Consider the following 10,156-nt stretch of genomic DNA (forward strand, 5'->3'; position numbering starts at 1 on the left):
AAATATTTTGTAGCAATTAGTGTGTCAAGGATACATATCTGATGAGTCCTGTCAACAGGGAATGTCAAACTGATTCCATAGTTTTAGAATTCCAGTAAGCTTCCTGGAAAATTAAAACTGTGTGCCGGACCGAGACTCGAACTCGGGACCTTTGCCTTCCGCGGGCAAATGCTCTACCAATTTTTTTTTCCCATAAAAACATTTATTAAAAAAAACAATGTTACACATTCCAAATACATACTAAGTTATACATACATCAAGTTATTTAAACGAAACGGTTTGATCATTTCAATTACGCTGACGTTAAGGAAAGACAACAGAAGATTGTGTTACTGACTAAATTACCAGAAAGAATTACGTTAAACATCAAGAAAAAATTTTTGAAAGGCATTCAAACTTCAACCTGAAGAAGTAAAATCTGCACTTTGGATTACATGAGCTGCAATCTTTGCAGAAGCATAATTTCTTTATGATGGATATCAGGAAGTTCGTGGGATAATTTTAAATATAAAACAATTTAAAATCATATTAGGCAATTTCTGAAATACTTGAGAATGGCGGAAAGGAGATATATAATAAAGTTGACAAGCCTTCCAACTACACTTTCTGGACATTAATTGAATCTCAAGTATCTGAAGTGATCAGATCTATATAATCAGACTTTCACTGCGAAACTGACTTACACATCACAGTGCAAAAATGAACAGGGCAATGTGCCAGCCATTGAATGTTACATTTATCAGACAGAATCTTATGGTTTTAACCAATCGATAAGGACATTTCTATAAAAACTGTCTATTTCTAAATTTATAGTATAAGCCAAAAATGCACCTTTAATGTTTTGTGTTTTGACACTATTAGACACACAATCTGAATGTCACATAAGTTCTGCACATTAGCTTATAAATTTCAAACACTACTCTCTGAAGTAGAAAAAGCACACATCATAAATATACTGTAAAATCGTAAATAGTATCCTTAAGGTAACTACAATACATCATTGTCAACACAGCCTTTTTTTATATTAACCAATGCCCATTCTTTCAAATACAATTTTTAACATATTACCGAACTTTTTCTTGTGATTCGAATAGCTTCTAATTTTGTGGAACTCACACAGCATGTGTACCTTGAACTCTATGATGCTATCGGATCCTAATTTGTTAAGGACGTAGTTAACAAACTTTCCCAGCAACCAGTACACAGCGTTATTTTTTGCTTCTGGGAAATAGCGTGCTTCAGGCCTGTGTATCAATGACAGCGATATATACTCAGGGGATGTTCTTGTAATCAGAGCTATTTGCTCCCGGGTCCACTTCCAACTATTCATGTGACCACTGCAAGTATATCTATGAATTACTGTGTCAACTATATGGCATTGTTGACATAAATTTGTTTCACAGAGTCCGATTGCATGCAGTCTTTCATTGGTGCAAACTATTTGTTAACTGTCTTGTACCATGACGTTTTTATATTAGACGTGAGCACATTAGAACTAATGTTTTTCCAAATCTCAGTCCACTCAATGTTTGGAAATTGTCCTTCTATTTTGTTCCTTCCTTCGCTTTTCTTTCGTTCCCGCATTATGGCTCTCGATGTTAAGTGTCGGGACTCCCTGAGTTCGACACTGACATAACTAAAGTCAACATAGAAAATCCTCACGTGCTGTAAGCGACTGTTGATATTCTGCACATCAATCGGGGGAAGCAGGCTTGGAGGTTTAATGATCTCGAAAAGTTGGCTGGTTATGCTTTCTCGCGAGTCTCTTATTAAATTAACTTGTCTTTTGATAAAAAGAGCAGAGGCTTTATCAGTTATATCAGTTAATCCTAGTCCACCATTTTTAGGACCTAAAGCGGCTACTTTAGCAGGTACTCTGAACACTTCACCTCTCCACAAAAAGTTGGCGATTTTAGACATTATTCTCCTCGCTATCATTCTCGGTATTGGAAACAGCTGGGCAGTATAATAAGCCTTAGCAAGGATGCATGAGTTGATATACTGTGTTCTTTGAGCTTGGTTCATATATCGAGTTAAATTCTCTACAATGGCTCCTCGCACTTTATCTGCTGCAACTTTCCAATTTAAAGCCGTCATTTTCATAGGGCATGCTGTCAGGGTGATCCCAAGTGTTTGATGTTGTCGGACTAATTTTGCCCACTCGACGTTTATATTATCAAAACCTCTGAGATTTAACATCTACTTTTTTTTTTCGTTTGCATTGGCTCCAGATGCTCTACAGTACGAATCAATCACTGTTGCTAGCGTGGTTACCTCGTCATTGTTCCTTATAATGACCCCTATATCGTCAGCATAGGCTCTTATAACTGTTTTATTTCCTGATAATGTTAAGCCTTTTAATCTAGCATGGACATGTCGGAGGAAAGGTTCCAGCGAAATGGCGAAGAGCGACATGGACAGAGGACTTCCTTGAGGAACACCTCATTGTATTTTCATCGGCCTGGATTGTTGACCATTCACCGCTATTGTAGCATTTATTGCAGTTGCTATTTTCTTAATAAACTATATGTCCCTATCGTTGAAACCTATTTTCTTCAATGTATGTAGAAGATATTCATGATTTACTACATCGAACGCTTTATAAAAATCTAAAAACAATAAAGCACACTTTATGTTTGTTACCGAAGTTATTGCAATGATATCCCTGAATTCCGCTAGATTTTGAAAAATGGTTCTGCCTTGCGCACAATTCTGATGTTGACTAATAATTTTATCTGTAAGGCACGAAATTCTCTTGTTTATTATTCTAGCTATTAATTTATAATCAGAATTCAGCAGTGAAATTGGACGAAAATTATTTAAATCTTTGTTTCCATTATTTTTTGGCACCAGAACAATTTTACTCTCCTTAAACTCAGCCGGAATCATTTTACCCTGAATAACCTCATTTACAATGTCCGTGATTTTCGCACCTACTATTGGCCAGTAACGGATGTAAAACTCTGCCGGCAGACCATCCGGTCCTGGGGATTTTTTTGGTGGTGAGGAGCACAGAGTCTCATACACGTCTTCTTCACTGACAACCTCGAGAAAATTTTCGTTGTCATCTTCTGTCAGCTGTGGGGCTAGGATGTCAAGGAATTCTTCCAAGGAAGCATCACTACTTTGATGTACAGAATATAGCTCGCAATAATAGCGATAAATCTCGTCCATGATATCCTGCTGAGTTCTGAGAGTCGTACCGTGTTTTGTTCGAATTTCATCAATAAAAGTCCTTTTCCCGTGTTTCGTATACTTGACTAAATGATATAGGGAAGTAGTTTCATCTTCTGACACCGAATTTGCCTTCGATTTTATTTTCAACCCTTCCATTTGACTTCTCTTGATATTAAGTAACTTGGCTTTGACTTTTTTGATGTCTGCTATCCGAAGTGAGGAACCTGCTGAGACTTGATCATATAGATCTCTCAAAACGGGATAGTAATACTCTATAGTGCATTTCATTTCCCTTGCGCTCTGGGCACTGTATTGAATAAGAACTTTCTTCAACTTTGGCTTTGCCATTTTAACCCACCAGTAAATAGCAGTGGCATATCTACTACGGGCTCGCAGGCATATTGCCCATGTTTCTTTAATCAGATCTTCTAAATCATGATTTACTAACAAGGAAGTGTTCAAATTCCACTGATTCTTGAATCGGCGAACCGGCTGTCTTGTTAGATTTATGCAAGCTAAGACACTTGAATGGTCTGAAAAGTACGTAGGAATGGTTTCTACTTTTGTCACGGAAGTTCCAAGATTTTTAGAAATATATAGTCTATCAATCCCGCTACGTGATGTTGCCGTGACATAAGTGAACTCAACAGTGGAGGGGTATTTGATTTCCCATATATCCTTTAATTCTAAACCAGTAACTAGTTGTTTTAGTTCACTTGAGAAATTAAAATTAGGTAACTGATCTTTTCGATTTAAAACACAATTAAAATCACCTCCAAGTAATAACTGTCTTGGCGATTTCCTTAACAAGTATATCAGGTCATCTTTGAAGAAACGTGCCCTGTCAGCTCGATGAGAACTTCCTGAAGGGGCGTACAAGTTGATGACAGTCATATCACAGATATTTAGTCCTCTTCCCCTTCCGGATTCCAGTCGTTCCATCTCGCTTACTGTAATCCCTTCCCTCGCCAAAATAGCTGTTCCAGCACTTGTTTCGGGAGACACATTTATGTAACTGACAAAGCCGGGAATTACCAAATCCGAAAATAGAACTTCTTGTAACAGGGCAATATCAGTCGCGGATTCGAACAAAAATTCCTTAAGAGCCGATAATTTCAAACCGGTCGTGATTTTATTTATGTTTATAGTGGTGACAGAATAAGATTGCGTCATTGTACTTTCACTATGTAGTTGTTTTGATGAACTAATTTAGTTTCCTTTGGTTCAGGGTTCAGCTAAGCTGTAACAGTTTTCTCGGAAGGCTGAACATGGAATAACACTTCCATCTGTTTATTAGTTACTGTCTGCTGTTTTTCTACTTCTGATGTTTTCTCTTGTAACGCAAGCAGAATGATTTCCTATTAAACTTTCTGATTTTTCCTCTAGTGATTCGTGTACGACCGTTTCGGACTGAACATTCCTTGGGCTTGGATGGCCCCTACCGGATTTTCCCTTCCCTTGGTTACGAGCTAAATTCTCATTTGGTTGCGTCGGTATTTCACTTCGCGGCTTATCTGGAGCAGCAGCAGACGCTTTCGCAATTTCGGTTGCCGGCGCCTGCCCTGAGGTGTTGACCGTGATTTCAGTTTGGCCACCACTTCCTCGTTCTTTATTAATTTCACTCACTTTCTGAGCGAGGGAAACAAATGGAGACTGCAGTTTTGCAACCTCTCCCTGAATTTGTTTATTATCAGATAGATTCTGATCTTCGCAATCGGCTACTGCACCTGTTGTTTCTTGCAAATTAATGCTGTTTACACCCCATTCATTTTCTGGTACCGTATGTGTATTATCTTTCTGTTCATTAGTTTCCATTCGCATTTTGCCTTCAGGTTCCTCTGCCTCCTCAACGCACTGGTTTTGCTTGCGAAGTGAGGGAGTGGGACAAGACAGCTCGTCCTCTGAACAACTATCAGTTATCTCCAGAGGTCGTTTTTTCGGTTGCATTTCAGTTTCACGAGTAGTGGCAACAGGGTTTCCTTTTGTTGTTGACGGGGGAAATTGGCTGTTATCGTGAAGGGACACATCAGCTTGGCCTGCTGCGTTAACATCCTCAACCAGTTGTTCCGGGCTATTCTTTGGTAACAGATCATTTAAGGTACGCTTCTGACGCTGTATCAAATTACTTTTAAGAACAACGGTTCGCCGCGGACATTCCTGTCTGAAGTGGCCGGTTTCGTTACATATATGACATGTAGCTTCCTGACCTGTATAAACAATTTGTGCCTTATACCCACAAACAGTTATGTGAGACGGAATATTCGTCTTAACGTCCATCTCTACACTGCGGACCCCGTTAAAACACTGCAGTTTAAAGCGAGGCGACCATCTTTCATTTGCAATTGATTTAACGTCTCCGTAGTTTGAAAGAGCTTCCTTAAGCTTATCATTTTCAATTTCAATGGGAAGATTCAAGACACGAACGGTTTTGTAATGAATGTCCGCTCTACAGATGGAAACCTTACTTTTATAACCATTTCTATGCACAAAATCTACTTTATAGCCCCACTTTCGTAACACTTTATCAACAGTCGAAGCACTGATTAACTTGACAAAGTCACAGTATTTTTCCTGATCCAGTTGTCAGGTATGAACGGTTTCAGAATTTAGACCAATTACCTGTGTAATCCAGTCATCTATTTCCAGGAATGTCGGCTGAACAGGACGGGATTCCTTGTCAGACGCAAATACCAGAGTATTCTTCCTGAGGTTTGTAGCCATGGTTAATCCAGCGAAGCAATTTCAGTTAAACAACCGAAATTCAGCAGCAAGTCCAGAAAGAGCGATCAAATCACAAGGAACAGGAACGAACACGGAGATTAACGGACGGACGGCACTCGGCGAAGCACAAGTACAGCGATGTAAACACTGAAGTGCAGCGCAACAGTTAACAGCGGCCACTCGCGAGCGTGGCTGAAACGGAACTGTGCTTATTTATTACATCCAACTGCCGCAACAGTGTAAGAACTAAAGACGTTTTTGCCCCGGTGAGAGACTGAAACGCACCTCGCGACGTCAGATAGACACCACGTCCTTTGCCTGAACCTGGAACCCCTCCTCATCTTTTCCCTGAACGATTCTCTTCCAGGGGCTCTCCATGCTATGTATAAAGTAGACATCAAATATTTTGTAGCAATTAGTGTGTCAAGGATACATATCTGATGAGTCCTGTCAACAGGGAATGTCAAACTGATTCCATAGTTGTAGAATTCCCGTAAGCTTCCTGGAAAATTAAAACTGTGTGCCGGACCGAGACTCGAACTCGGGACCTTTGCTTTCCGAGGGCAAATGCTCTACCAACTGAGCTACCCTAGCACGACTCACGACCCGTCCTCACAGCTTTGCTTCTGCCAGTACCTCGTCTCCTACTTTCCAAACCTTAGGCAAAGGTCCCGAGTTCGAGTCTCGGTCCAGTACACAGTTTTAATCTGCCAGGAAGTTTCATATCAGCGCACACTCCACTGCACAGTGAAAATCTCATTCTGGATTCCAGTAAGCATTTGACACCGTTCCTTACCAGAGACATCTAATCAAATTGCTTGCCTATCCACGATACCGTCTCAGTTGTCCGACTGGATTCGTGAGTTCCTATCAGAAAGGTCACAGTTCGTAATAACTGACAGAAAGTCTTAGAGCGAAAAAGAAGTAACATCCCGCGTCAACCAGGTAAGTGTTATAGGCCCCCTACTGTTCTCAATTTGTCTAAACGACGTAGTTGATACCTCACAGAAACTTCTGAGGTGTCGTTCTTTTCTACATGTGTCAAAACTGTTGAAAGTGTTATAGTCGCCCACTTCATACAAGGGTTGTCCAGAAATTAAGTTCCGATCCGTCGCTAAATGGAAACCACTGTGAAAATAGCAACATTTTATTTGCAAGGGATAGCTACACTTTCCAGATACTTCTCTACATAGTGGTCGCTCTGACTTAGACATTTGTCGGAGCGTTATACCAAATTTCCAACACCATCGTCATAGGAGGCAGCCACCTGTGCTTCCCGATAATTCTCTACTCTGGTCTACAGCGCCTAGCCTGCGCCCAGGTGTTGTCTTCGTATCCGGTGTTTCATGTGAACAGAGATGATACTCAGTACGAGCCAATTGGGGCTGTGTTGTGGGTCATCGAACACTTCCCATCGAAAAGGCTGCAGGAGCGTCTTTACTGCCCCTGCAAGGTGTGGCTGAGAATTGCCATGAAGAAGGACGTGCGTGGCGGCTGTGATAGATGGGCTGCATTAATTAAGGCGAAGCCTCCCAGCGGCCCTCCTGCTTGGCGGGAGACATCGTTGTTCTAGGCACCTTGACTCGCTCACAGTGCGCTCACAACTGAAAAGAGCCTCTTGATGCGATCGACGGTCATACCAGAGACACTACCCAGCACATCTGTGCCAAAGCTTCATCGGGTGTCCATTTCGCGACCGATCGGAACTTACTTTCTGGACAACCCTCGTACATGTAGCGTTTACTGTGTCGGCATCCCACTTCACGTCCAACCAACACGAGATGCCTGCATCAAAGGTCGTATATTCACCAAAAAAACCTAGTCGCCTGTGTTGTAAGCACAAATATTTATCGGCAGCCACAACACAACACAACACCAGGTCACCAGCAACGGCCGTCAGGGACCGCTACCCGTTAACGGAACCTGCAAAAAAATGGTTCAAATGGCTCTGAACACAATGGGACTTAACTTCTGAGGTGATTAGTCCCCTACAACTTTTTTTTTTTTTTTGGTCATCAGTCTACTGACTGGTTTGATGCGGCCCGCCACGAATTCCTTTGCTGTGCCAACCTTTTCATCTCAGAGTAGCACTTCAGCCTACGTCCTCAATTATTTGCTTGACGTATTCCAATCTCTGTCTTCCTCTACAGTTTTTGCCCTCTACAGCTCCATCTAGTACCATGGACGTCATTCCCTCATGTCTTAGCAGATTTCCTATCATCCTGTCCCTTCTCCTTATCAGTGTTTTCCACATATTCCTTTCCTCTCCGATTCTGCGTAGAACCTCCTCATTCCTTACCTTATCAGTCCACCTAATTTTCAACATTCTCGTATAGCACCACATCTCAAATGCTTCGATTCTCTTCTGTTCCGGTTTTCTCACAGTCCATGTTTCACTACCATACAATGCTGTACTCCAGACGTACATCCTCAGAAATTTCTTCCTCAAATTAAGGCCGGTATTTGATATTAGTAGACTTCTCTTGGCCAGAAATGCCTTTTTTGCCATAGCGAGTCTGCTTTTGATGTCCTCCTTGGTCCGTCCATCATTGGTTATTTTACTGCATAGGAAGCAGAATTCCTTAACTTCATTGACTTCGTGACCTTCAATCCTGAAGTTAAGCTTCTCGCTGTTCTCATTTCTACTACTTCTCATTACCTTTGTCTTTCTCCGATTTACTCTCAAACAATACTGTGTATTCATTAGACTGTTCATTCCGTTCAGCAGATCATTTAATTCTTCTTCACTTTCACTCAGGATAGCAATGTCATCAGCGAATCGTATCATTGAGATCCTTTCACCTTGTATTTTGATTCCACTCCTGAACCTTTCTTTTATTTCCATCATTGCTTCCTCGATGTACAGATTGAAGAGTAGGGGCGAAAGGCTACAGCCTTGTCTTACACCCTTCTTAATACGAGCACTTCGTTCTTGATCGTCCACTCTTATTATTCCGTCTTGGTTGTTGTACATATTGTATATGACCCGTCTCTCCCTATAGCTTACCCCTATTTGTTTCAGAATCTCGAACAGCTTGCACCATTTTATATTGTCGAACGCTATTTCCAGGTCGACAAATCCTATGAACGTGTCTAGATTTTTCTTTAGCCTTGCTTCCATTATTAGCCGTAACGTCAGAATTGCCTCTCTCGTCCCTTTACTTTTCCTAAAGCCAAACTGATCGTCACCTAGCGCATTCTCAATTTTCTTTTCCATTCTTCTGTATATTATTCTTGTAAGCAGCTTCGATGCATGAGCTGTTAAGCTGATTGTGCGATATTTCTCGCACTTGTCAGCTCTTGCCGTCTTCGGAATTGTGTGGATGACGCTTTTCCGAAAGTCAGATGGTATGTCGCCAGACTCATATATTCTACACACCAACGTGAATAGTCGTTTTGTTGCCACTTCCCCCAATGATTTTAGAAATTCTGATGGAATGTCATCTATCCCTTCTGCCTTATTTGACCGTAAGTCCTCCAAAGCTCTTTTAAATTCCGATTCTAATACTGGATCCCCCATCTCTTCTAAATCGACTCCTGTTTCTTCTTCTATCACATCAGACAAATCTTCACCCTCATAGAGGCTTTCAATGTATTCTTTCCACCTATCTTCTCAGTGGATTTCCCGCTGCAGTCTTAATTTTACCACCGTTGCTTTTAATGTCACCAAAGGTTGTTTTGACTTTCCTGTATGCTGAGTCTGTCCTTCCGACAATCATACCTTTTTCGATGTCTTCACATTTTTCCTGCAGCCATTTCGTCTTAGCTTCCCTGCACTTCCTATTTATTTCATTCCTCAGCGACTTGTATTTCTGTATTCCTGATTTTCCCGGAACATATTTGTACTTCCTCCTTTCATCAATCAACTGAAGTATTTCTTCTGTTACCCATGGTTTCTTCGCAGCTACATTCTTTGTACCTATGTTTCCTTCCCAACTTCTGTGATGGCCCTTTTTAGAGATGTCCATTCCTCTTCAACTGTACTGCCTACTGCGCTATTCCTCATTGCTGTATCTATAGCGTTAGAGAACTTCAAACGTATCTCGTCATTCCATAGTACTCCCGTATCCTACTTCTTTGTGTATTGATTCTTCCTGACTAATGTTTTGAACTTCAGCCTACTCTTCATCACTACTATATTGTGATCTGAGTCTATATCTGCTCCTGGGTACGCCTTACAATCCAGTATCTGATTTCGGAATCTCTGTCTGACCATGATGTAATCTAATTGAAGTCTTCCAGTATCTCCCGGCCTTTT

At 41.1% G+C, this 10,156-nt stretch overlaps 1 non-coding gene across 1 annotated transcript; it reads right to left on the minus strand.

Moving 5' to 3' along the window:
• Positions 1 to 6,418: 6,418 nt before the first annotated feature.
• On the minus strand, positions 6,419 to 6,493 carry Trnap-cgg. Its single transcript has one exon. It is a non-coding gene; the product is annotated as a tRNA-Pro (tRNA).
• Between the last annotated feature and the right edge of the window lie 3,663 nt (positions 6,494 to 10,156).

The sequence above is a fragment of the Schistocerca americana genome, chromosome 1, assembly GCF_021461395.2.
Source record: "Schistocerca americana isolate TAMUIC-IGC-003095 chromosome 1, iqSchAmer2.1, whole genome shotgun sequence".
NCBI lineage: Eukaryota > Metazoa > Arthropoda > Insecta > Orthoptera > Acrididae > Schistocerca > Schistocerca americana.